Consider the following 11,364-nt stretch of genomic DNA (forward strand, 5'->3'; position numbering starts at 1 on the left):
TATTAGCCTACACCTCTGGTGGGGGAAACAACTTTAGGTGACCGGTTCCCTTTAGGGAGTGCCTTGGCCACACCCTGTAACAGCTCTACTATGCCCCATTGTACTGATTTCTCAGATAATTTTGGTGGGTTTTCAATGCTTGTCAGTGGCAGAGTATAAACAGTGTTAGGGTACTGGCACATTCCTGTAAAAATTAGAATTTGTTCATATCATTTTATCATGAAACTTGTGTACTTAAAGGAGAAGGTGCCAAATGTAAGGCACCTCCAAGTGACTGTATTTACTTACCTGAAACCCGTTCCGTGATGCTCACTGGGACCCTGGGCCGGTGCAGTTTTCTGCCGATAGGAGCACCGGCCCAGGGTTATTCCAGTGAGCATCACGGACGATCCTCCTCCTGGCTATTTCTTTCTTTCTAATTTCTCGGGGCAAACGCATGCGCAGTAGAACGAAATAGCCGACTTTTTAGTTAAAGTTCGGCCTTTCGTTCTACTGTGCATGCGCAGCCGCGCGAAGAAAGAAGAAGCCGAAAGAGAATCGATCCATGGTGCTCACTGGTATAACCCAGGGCCAGAGCAGTTTTCTGCTGAGAGGAGCACCGGCCTGGGGTTTCAGGTAAGCAAATACAATCAGCACAAAACATAATGTACAACATTTCTATTTCTAGCTACTTCTTAAGTTTAGCTTTCCTTGTACTTTAAAGGCTCTTATGTTTTAACTGTGTTCCACTGTGGTGAATTTTTTGTGTCTTCCACCCAGGGTTGGACTGGGTCGGCGCATGCCAGGAAAAAAACTAGGGATGCACCGGATCCAGGATTCGGTTTGGGATTTGGCTTTTTCCAGCAGGATTTGGATTCGGACGAATCCATCTGCCCAGCCGAACTGAATCCAAATTTGCATATGCAAATTAGGGGTGGGGAGGGAAATCACACGACTTTTTGTCACAAAACAAGGAAATAAAAATGTTTTCCCCTTCCCACCCCTAATTTGCACCTGCAAATTAGGATTCAGTTCGGTATTCGGCCGAATCTTTCGCAAAGGATTCGGGGGTTCGGCTGAATCTACAATAGTGTATTCCGTGCACCCCCCCCCCCCCCCCCGCACATGAAGAAATGAAGTGGCCAGACGTTTCCTCGTGAGGCAACTTCAAAAAAGTGATACGTACGCCATCCTGCTGGTGATTCGCATTCTTGCCCACAGTAGCGAAGACTAATCTCCCTGTGTGCCACCACCATAAGATAAAGCAACCATTCAAATATTTGCTTTATACTGATCAAATGATAATTGTGGTTTATTTCCTATGGCTTAACTGCACTGAGACAATACTTCTGCTTATTACAAGGCCACAATATTCACCCAAAATATATCACCACAGAACATGTCCCTGTGCCAAAATATTAACAGCTTGTATTTTTGTCTGTTTGATTTAACAGGGATATATTCCCAATTTATGAGCAGGGACTTATTTTATGTAATTCAGGTATCACAGCCTATTGTGAAGCTACAAAAAAAGAGGAGTAGCATAGTACTCAACGTGGTGCAACGTGTGCATAGGAAAACTACTCACTGCTATGGAAAAAGGTGTCGTGTTGCACTGTAGTCAATTGCATCAGTTACTAAAATAAAATTTATATAATACAGGTATGGAACCTGTTATCCAGAATGCTCGGGATCTGGGGTTTTCCGGATAATGGATCCTTCTGTAATTTGGATCTTCACACTTTAGGTCTACTAGAAAATCATGTAAACATTAAATAAACCCAATAGACTGGTTTTGCTTCCAATAAGGATTAATTATATCTTAGTTGGAATCAAGTACAAGTGTTTTATTATTACGCAGATAAAGGAAATCACTTTTAAAAATTTTGATTTACCTATTTGGGTTACTTAATGTTTAAATAATTTTCTAGTAGAGTTAAGGTATAAAGATCCGTTATCTGGAGAATCTCAGGTCCCAAGCATTCTGGATAACAGGTCAGATACCTGTACTATAAAAACAAATATTCTGAGGGCAGGTGTAATGTAAATAAGGGGAATACCCTGCAGCTATTGGATCTATTATTGAAATTTAAAAAAAAAAAAGAAAGCAGAAGGTCATTTCGCATAGAAACATATTTAAATAAACATTTCTCATTTTTAACAATTTCCTTATTCACTGTAATAATAACTTGTACTTGATGGTAAATAAGCTGCACAAATCTATACTGGCGGCAAAACAATCCTATTGGGTTTATTTAATGTTTAAATTATTTTTAGTAAGGGCTTAAGGTATGAAGACCCACATTATGGAAAGATCCCTTATCCAGAATCCCAAGCATTGCAGATAAATGATCCCATACTTTGTACATTCCATTAGAGACAAGCCAGCTGTACAACAAGTAGATGCCCTGCCTACATGAAAGTTGCATCAGGGAGCAAAGATTGGAGTATTAAGAAATTACTAAATTACTAATTAGTAAAACTATTACGCCCACAAACAAATAGACATGAGAAGGAAAATAGTAGGTAGGTTGAGTTACACAACGCACTGACACGAGAAACACATATTATACACAGAAATAGCACTCACTTTTCTGACTGTTCCTTGGAAGGAAATGCAAATAATAGGGTATTCAACAAGACTGCATATTTGTAACTCAATAATACCGTCAAACGCCGTGCTGGCACTGTGGGCTGCCCCACTTCCGTCCTTTCCCGGCCTTGTTCCGCGTATACAGCCACGTTCTACATGCCCCACATCCGGTCTTTCATGATAGACGTATGAAAGAACCAATCGCGTTGGCGGTTTCCTGAGCGAGCGGCTAATTCGTGCACCTTAAAATATGCGAGACGTGGGCAGTCTGTGGTCAGGGACACACACGTGTCAAAGAATGGCAAACTGATTGTTGTTCTAGATTTGTTACCACACCTAACACACAGAACTCATCTAGGAGATAGCTACGCCTACGCCCTAAAGCCACAAAGATCCACGATCCTCCTGCAGACTTGTGTCCCGCCAAGTAGAGTTGCCAGGTCTAATTTTCAAAACTAGCCAAAGTCGTCTACAAAACCAGCCCAAAACTAGCCAAGAAGCACTTCACAAGTAGCCCCAAAATAGCACAATGTGTGCAATGAAAAAAAATCAAAAAAATAAATGAATATATGTGAATATACGCCAAATTTCAAATATTAACTGTTTCGCAAATTTTTCCATGAAACAAAATGGGACAGATTTGCCCGTCATCAGTGGTGTAATTACAGAGGGGGGCCCAGAAGGTATAGAGGCCCCATAAGGCCAAATACATATACAATTTCAATAAATATTGGTAAAACAGGTCAATCTCTAGACATTTTGGTGGCCAGCAGATTTTTGCCCCAAAATTGTCTGGAATTGAGCAAAGTAACTGGAAAATGCGAGAATGCTTATGAGTGACAGGAGACTGGGGTACAGAGCCCAAAATCTAGTAACTCCCGACTTCTACAAAAGCCAGTCCCATTGCATGCTGGGTATTGTAGTCATACATTAAACTTGGCAGTTGGCAAATTTTTAAACAAAAACAACATTACCCATCATGCATTGGGAGACAGACTTGGCACATTAGGGCAAGAAAAAACTTTGGCTGGTTTCCAAAAAGTAGCCAAAATCCGTACCTTGGCTGGTTAGTACTTTCAAAACCTGCCTGGGCTTTAAATAGCCCAATTTGGCTGGAAAACCGCCAACCTGGCAACCCTGCCGCCAAGCCCCGATTGCAGTCGCAAGAAGAGGAAGGTACACACTGGGGGTGGAGGGGGGCCCTTAAAGACATACTGACATCAGAAAAGAACCTTTTTTATTATCGATCATAACATTATCTTTGAATGGTATTTTGCCATAAAAGTATTTGCCTGATGCTTTTACATTACCTTTCTTACTACGCTGTTCCTCTATAAGGGGGCTGCCATATTTGTGCAGCAGTAGTCTGTTAGCATTAGAAACTCTAACTGACAGGTTAAAGGAGAAACAAACCCCTTGTTAAAAAAACCTTACCCCCCTACCCTACATAGACCCCCCCTCCCCCCCAGCCTAGCTTCTCCCCCACACAAATGCCCCTAACTTTTTACTTAATCCTTGGTGCAGATTCAGGGATCACAGTTCACGGCAGCCATCTTCCGGGTCTTCGGTAATCTGAGAATGAGACCAGCGTAGCAATATCCCGGTTCGCGACAACTGCACATGTGCCGAAATTACGGAAATTGCAGAAGCACCGGAAGAAGACACAAGACCAGGAAGATGGCTGCTGTGAACTCTGATCCCTGAATCTTGCCCTGGGAAGCAGCTAGGAGGAAGGGGGGTCTATGTGGGGTAGGGGGGTAGTAGTGATGTGCGGGTCAAGAACTTCTCGGCCCTAACCCACTCCCTCCCAAACCGCACTCGGCCTGGGCCCGCTGCTGCCCTATATTTAAAGACCTGCGCCCGCCCCGCAGTGACAGCACAAAAGGGGCGGGCGGAAGTCTATAAATTCTGAAAACTGGAACTGCTAGGTCGCAGGCAGGGGGGCAGGAGAAAAGCTCGACCTGGACCCACCCGCGACTCGAACATTTTGTCCAGGAGTCAGCCGGAACCAGCCCACGGGTATGGGGCTGGGTGGGGTTTTTTAAAAAAGGGGTTTGTTTCTCCTTATGAAGGTAAAGTCAGATTGGCAAAACAGTCAGGTTTAGGAGCTTCAAGTGACAATTACTTACAAAAGTAGACCGGTCAGCAAAAAACGATCAACATGACCTATAGGTAATTTTTAATGTAGATTAATATTTTGAAAAGAACATTTTTAGTGTCAGTATCAATTTAAGCAGTGGACCCTGGACTCCCCAGTCCGATGCTGACTGAATGTGCTGATCAGGGAAGAGAGAAGAACCCGTAATTTTCCTTTAAAGTGTTTTTTTTAATATATATGCATTTATGTGTATTTTTTTGCCCACATATATAAAATTCTAAAAATAATGTTGTGTGTCTATTCAGAATTCATTTTGGATTTGATCTTTGCTATGTGAAGTATTTCCACATTGCTACTTCATGGGGCCCATTTGTTAAACCTCAAATTTATCTAGTTGAGGTTTTTAAGGGGGAAAGTAAAATTTGTGTGGCGAAAAAAGCTTTTTAGAGATTTTTTATGCCCCAAAGCCGCTAAAAATCCGAAAATACTCCATCTTAAACCAGTTGAGGTCATGTAGAAGTCAATGGCAGATGTCCCTGAAGTTGTTTCTTAACATCATGGTCTGCGCTGGATAATCCGATAAAGTTGGGGTTTTCCTCTAATAATTTGGAAGAGTCAAGTTTTCACAGTGACAATTTGATATAGTCGAGTTTTCGCAGTGACAATTTGATATAGTCTTTCTATATAGTTTTCGCAGTGGAAATCGTACAATACGAATTGACACAACGTTTAGACGTTCTGACTTTTTTGAAAAAAATTGTTGATAAAAGTGAGATTGAGTTTAAGTGAATAACCCCCTATATGTTTTATGGTTCACCTTTTTTTACCACTCATAACCATGTTTCCCATTGTTTCTATATTATGTAGTCTTACCTATACTTTTTGTTGCTGGTTGTTCTCCTCTGCTTCTGCCTTGATGTCTCCCACATACTGAAAAACAGGGATATGCTGCCTGACTAGAGATACCGAAAAACAGTTACAGAGTTCCTTCAGGAGCATCCTTATGCAAATATATAAATCACTTTGGCAACATTTTTTTAGCGGAAAGAAGTTGGAGTTTGTATCTGAGAATCTCATGGTGTCCACATAGTGATGCATTATTCCCTAACTATTTAATTAGTGTATGGAGTGAGCAAAATGATCAAAATTATTTAAAATTCTTCAGAATGGAGAGTAGTTTTAGAAAACAAAGCAGCCAACTTGGATCATCCAACTAATCCAGATAGGTGTGTACTAGAGCAGGTATTTTCCAACATAAGAAAATATGACTTAAAGTTAATTATGAGGACCACAAATAGTTTTTTGGTCACTAGTAGGCCTAGCTCGCTAAAACTTTTAAAGCTCTTACCTAAAATACTCAAGTTTCATCAAGGATTCACTTAGAAAATCTCATTAAATATATAAATAGAATGTACATTTTTTTAAATCCCCAGTGCATACCATTGCATTTCTCTGTACTAAATGTCATGAAACTTTGAATAGTCCCAAACCACCAATCTCATTAATAAAAATGAAAGTGGAACTTTGTGGTTAGCTTTTTATCAGTTCAGTGCAATTAGAGGAAGATCCATTGATAACTACTGTCTGTAATCAATCTTTCTTTCCATATAAGTGTAGGATTAGCAAATCCAATAACCATTATTGATATACCATGTCAAAAACATTTTGAAAACAAGTACTGCCCTACTTTCTTAAGGCATCACCTTAAAGGAGAAGGAAAGGCTGAATCTACTTGGGGTGCCAAAAGTTAGTTACCACCAAGTGATTATATATACTTACCTGAAACCCCGGGCCGGTGATCCTATCAGCAGAAAATTGCACCTCTCCGGTGGTACTTCCAGCGAGCACCACGGATCGATCGATTTCTTTCTTTGCGCGGTTGTGCATGTGCATTAGAGCGAAAAGCTGAACTTTAATGAAGAAGTCGGCTGTTTTGTTCTACTGTGCATGCTTCTGCCCGGGGAAATTTGCAGAAAGAAGAAGAAGCAAGTTGATCACTCTGTGGTGCTCGATGGAAGAACCCCCGGACCTAAAGGACCTAAACGTCCTTAACTTGTCGGTACAGAAGACTTTTGGTTTTATAAGATATAAGTCACATGAATTCGGAATCTTTTAAATGTTTGGGATCAGTTTATAAACTTGCCAGATTTACATTCAGTAGTCAAGACGATTCCTATCTGGAGACCTTCTGCTAGAGAAGCTTTGTTATGAAATATGAAAATATTATTGGCTGGATGAAACCTACCCCATGCTATCAGCTTTATAGTATATAAAGATAACGATTATATGCTGAAGACACATGTACGTCCACGAGTGAGCAATTTCAAGCACAATCATTATGTTTTTCCCACAATGCAGAGTTTTTTTCCAGAGTTACAGAACATCATTACCATCAGAAGTAGCCGATGCGTTTGGTGCAACTGTGTTGCGCCTATCGCAATTGTGCCAATCCAGAATGATCGCACATGCACTTCATCCCAAATTGGAGGAAGCGCGAAGCCCCTAAAGCTACCGCAAATTCGCCAGCGTGACGTCATTTCGTTACTTCGCCGATTTACTAACGGGTGCTGGCGTAAATTCGCTAGCGAAGTGGACCTACTCTAGCGCTACTTCGCACCCTTACGCCAGGCGAAGATGCACTGTGACGAAGGGACGTAACTACGTTAATTCACTAACTTGCGCATTTTACTGAACATTACCACTTGCGCCAGACTTGCCTTCGCCAACTCAGACCAGGCGAAGTGCAATAGAGTAGATAGGGATTGCTTCAAAAAAAGTTTAAATTTTTTCTAAGTCCCAAAAAACGCTGGCGTCTTTTCCTTTTTTAAGGGTGATAGGCTGAAAAAGATCGTACATTTTTTTTTTTGGGGTAACCCTCCTTTCCCCTACATTTCCTAACATATGGCACCTAAACTATACAGTGGCCACATGTGTAGGGCAATATAACACCTCTATCTTATTTTATGAAGCTTTCCCAGAATTGTGTAGTGTAATGTATTTGCTGCTACATATACGTCCATTGTACTTTAACTTGGCGCTGTATGCAAATTAGGCATCGCTAGCGTAACTGCGCTTCCCTTGACGAATTAACGCTAGCGCAACTTCGCTACCTTTCGCCTCCCTGAGCGCAACTTCGGATTTTAGTGAATTAGCGGCGCCCTGGCGAAACTTCATCTGGCGAAGTGCGGCAAAGTATGGCGAAGTCTGCGCTAGCGCAATACTGCAGGTTAGTGAATATGTCCCCTGGTGTTCTGCCTGCAAGTGGTGTGTGTGCCTTATTCTTGTGGAGCAACTGAACTGCAGGCACTAAGGGAAACCTGGAGCTACTACCTGGTCCTGAGGTGGCGGTAACTAATAATTACAGTTTTAATTAAAAAAAAACTACACACAGGAGTTTTTGGGTACAATAAATCTATAAAAAATTTAGTTTTTTTGTGTTTTCCCCTTTAAAAACTTGACCAATTGCCCCCTAATATTACAGTGAACCAAATGGGTCATGTCCTCTTTCACCTCCTTGCAATATTAATTATTCAATTGATATTAAAAAAAAAAAAAAAAAACTATGGATAAAATATATAAACAAGTTTCCTCGAGTCTGTAAACCCAAAGCAACCAATCTATAGTTTGCTTTTGCTGGTTTGCCTTATGAATGATGAAAGAAACATTGGTTTCTGCAGGTTATGTAGGTGTTCAATTAAGATGCAGTAGTTGTAATTTTAAAAAGCTACCTTTTATCTGTAGTTAAACTCAATTCTACGTGTAAATTTACACTTGTTTTGTGAATTCCAACCCGTATAAAACTTTTTGTCTATTTTTTTGGTAAATGAAAATTCTGGAGCCCATTTCCCTGTTGCAGCAACGTTGATAGCTGGCCATATTTAAGATTTATTATAACAGCACAGTGAGCACTCCATGCCTTTCTCTTTCTGTTCAGGAACGAAACAGTCATATCCACAACTTAGAACTGAAATGTTGAAACTGTGCTACTTACAGCAACATTTTTTTCTGCAGTGCAAGAAGTTTGCATGGATAAAATTAACCCTGTAAAATTTCCGTCAGTCTAATTGCTCTTAACATGCTATTTTTGTCCAGAACATGAAAAGTGCTTCCATAAAATGTAATTGTTATAGGCTTTAATCACATATATTTCACATCTCAAATAGGTTGTGCAGACAATTCACCATCTAAAAGACATTTTAATACTATACAGGAGCCTGTGATGAGGAAATGCTACATTTATTTTAAGAGAGAGAGAGAAATCTGTATTTCATTTCTCAGACTGCTAAATTCACTTTAGGTAATTGCATTCCTTTTTGTATTACCCAGAGCAATAATTGACTTGGTTATTGAAAGCTAAAATGATTTTCTTGATTCCGTAGGGAATTTGGGCATTTAAGTGGTGTACATAGGCAAATTTTTTCAAACACTTTTAAACTTGCCAGTTACAATATAATCCCATACATAATGCCATAAAGTCCAATGCAGAAGGTTTGGTCTTTCCACTATACAGAAAATCTTAAAGACAATCTGCAATTTAATGTGGAAATTCAAATCGGGTTGTTTTAGACAATACTTAAAAGACAAAATAATAAAACTTATTATTATAAGCCCACAATATACTATAGTTGTCCCCTTTGTTATGTCACTTGGGCAATGAGCAGTCCTAGAAATTCTGGCAAAGTTTAACCCAAATCAGCCAAGAGGGGTCATTTATATATGCCCAGGCCCATATTCACACCCCTAAGGCGTGGCTCCCTAAACTTTTTTACCCTTGAGTCTCATAATCCACATTCAAATGTAAAAAGAGGTCGGGAGCAACACAAACCTGAAAAACATCCTGGGACCAAATGGGCTGTGGTTGGCTAGCTCCAATCATTTGGTAGCCCCTATGTTGACTATTTCACAGTATACCTTGTTTTAGGCAACCAAAACTTGCTTACAAACCAGGAAATTAAAAATAAGCACCACTGAGGCCACTGGGAACAACATCCAAGGGGTTGGTGAGCAACATGTTGCTTGGGAGCCACTGGTTGGGCTTTACTGCCCCTAAGATGTCATTTACCCAGCACATGATTCTAGTGAAATGCTTCATTCTGCACCTTACGGCAAACTAAACATCCAGTTCAAGGTGCTGATCAGACTGCTGTCCACCACAATGCATCCCTGCTCCTACTGGGAGTGGGCTACTTAACTTATGTGTTTCCTAAACGTATGCATCTGAATGTGCAAATTAGAGAGTGGGTAAGGGCAGTGGCATAACTATTTACCGGTGGGCCCAGGTGCAGGATGTGCAGATGGGCTCCCCTACAAAATGTGCACCGGCCCTACGAATCAACCTGCCCTTCCAACCATGATAATGGTTGTCGTAGCTCTGGCCGGCCCCAAGGGGGTGCAGTGCAGGTCCTGATGCGATCGCACCCCCAATAGTTATACCACTGGTTAGGGGGCAAGTTATGGATATCTACATGCCTCCACTCTTGACTATAGCTCTGCCGAATGCAGGCAGCACTGTATTTGTTGAGAAAGTTCAGGTCCTTGAGTTCCATTCCAGACCCAAAAACCTGTTCCCCCAGGCAATCACCAAAAGGCAAGGTACAACATGTTTAAAACATGCATTTATTTGTGGCACTGATGATCATAACTAATATGTTTTCAGTTACTTAAACTCCACTTTTACCAGTAGAAGGTAACTGGTGATTAGTTGCTATGGACTAAAGGACAGGTACTATCATAGTCCATAGAACTGTAATGACCATGTTTTAGGTGAGTAAATTAAAAAAAGAAATAATAAAACATTGTTACTGTTATTTTAAAAGCCTTGAGCAAATTACTATAGAAATCGCCACAATGAGCCATGGTTTATTTCCAAGATGCAGTGTTATATGCTGGACTTCCAATGTAATTGGAGACCCCCACAAAGTAGTACTAATATAGATGCTAACTTTACTTAATTTTTAATACTTACATTGCCATGTGATATTGGTATAGAATCGGTTATCTGGAAATCCGTTACAGGAACACCATCTCCCATAGACTCCATATATATATATATATATATATATATATATATATATATATATATATATATATATATATATATATATATATATATATATATATATATATATATATATATATTTCAAATGATTTAAAATGATTTCCTCTTTCTCTGTAATAATTAAACAGTACCTTCTATGTGATCCAAACTAAGATATAATTACTCCTTATTGGAGAAAAAACATCCTATTGAGTTTAATTAATGCTTTAATTTTTTTTTTTTGTAGACCTAGGGGCACATTTACTAAGGGTCGAAGTGAATTCGAACTGAATTTTCGAATTCAAAAACTTTGAATTTTGAAGTAATTTTTTGGTACTTCGACCATCGAACAGGCCAAATTTGACTTTGACTTCGATTCGAACTGAAAAACTTCAAATATTCGACCATTCGAAAATTAAAGTACTGTCTCTTTAAAAAACGTCGACACTCGCCACCTTAAACCTGCCGAATTGCTATGTTAGCCTATGGGAACCTCCTAGAACCTATAGGCAACATTTGTTTAAGTTTTTAGAAGTCAAAGTTTTTTTTTTAAAATCGTTCGATCGAACGATTAAATCGTTCGAATCGCTGGATTTAATCAATCGATCGAACGATTTTACTTCGATCGAATATAGCCATATACGATCAAAACAACTT

The 11,364-nt window shown here is 39.8% G+C and overlaps 1 protein-coding gene across 4 annotated transcripts in view; it reads right to left on the reverse strand.

Moving 5' to 3' along the window:
• triqk.L (triple QxxK/R motif containing L homeolog) overlaps window positions 1-2,796 on the reverse strand; it is a 53,138-nt gene extending 50,342 nt beyond the window's left edge. Inside the window, exon 1 of one of the 4 annotated variants that reach the window (XM_041565204.1) lies at window positions 2,647-2,796. The gene's annotated coding sequence lies outside the window, so the exon portion shown is untranslated. 4 annotated transcript variants of the gene reach the window in all.
• Window positions 2,797-11,364: the final 8,568 nt, after the last annotated feature.

This window comes from Xenopus laevis, chromosome 6L (genome assembly GCF_017654675.1).
Source record: "Xenopus laevis strain J_2021 chromosome 6L, Xenopus_laevis_v10.1, whole genome shotgun sequence".
Taxonomy (NCBI): domain Eukaryota; kingdom Metazoa; phylum Chordata; class Amphibia; order Anura; family Pipidae; genus Xenopus; species Xenopus laevis.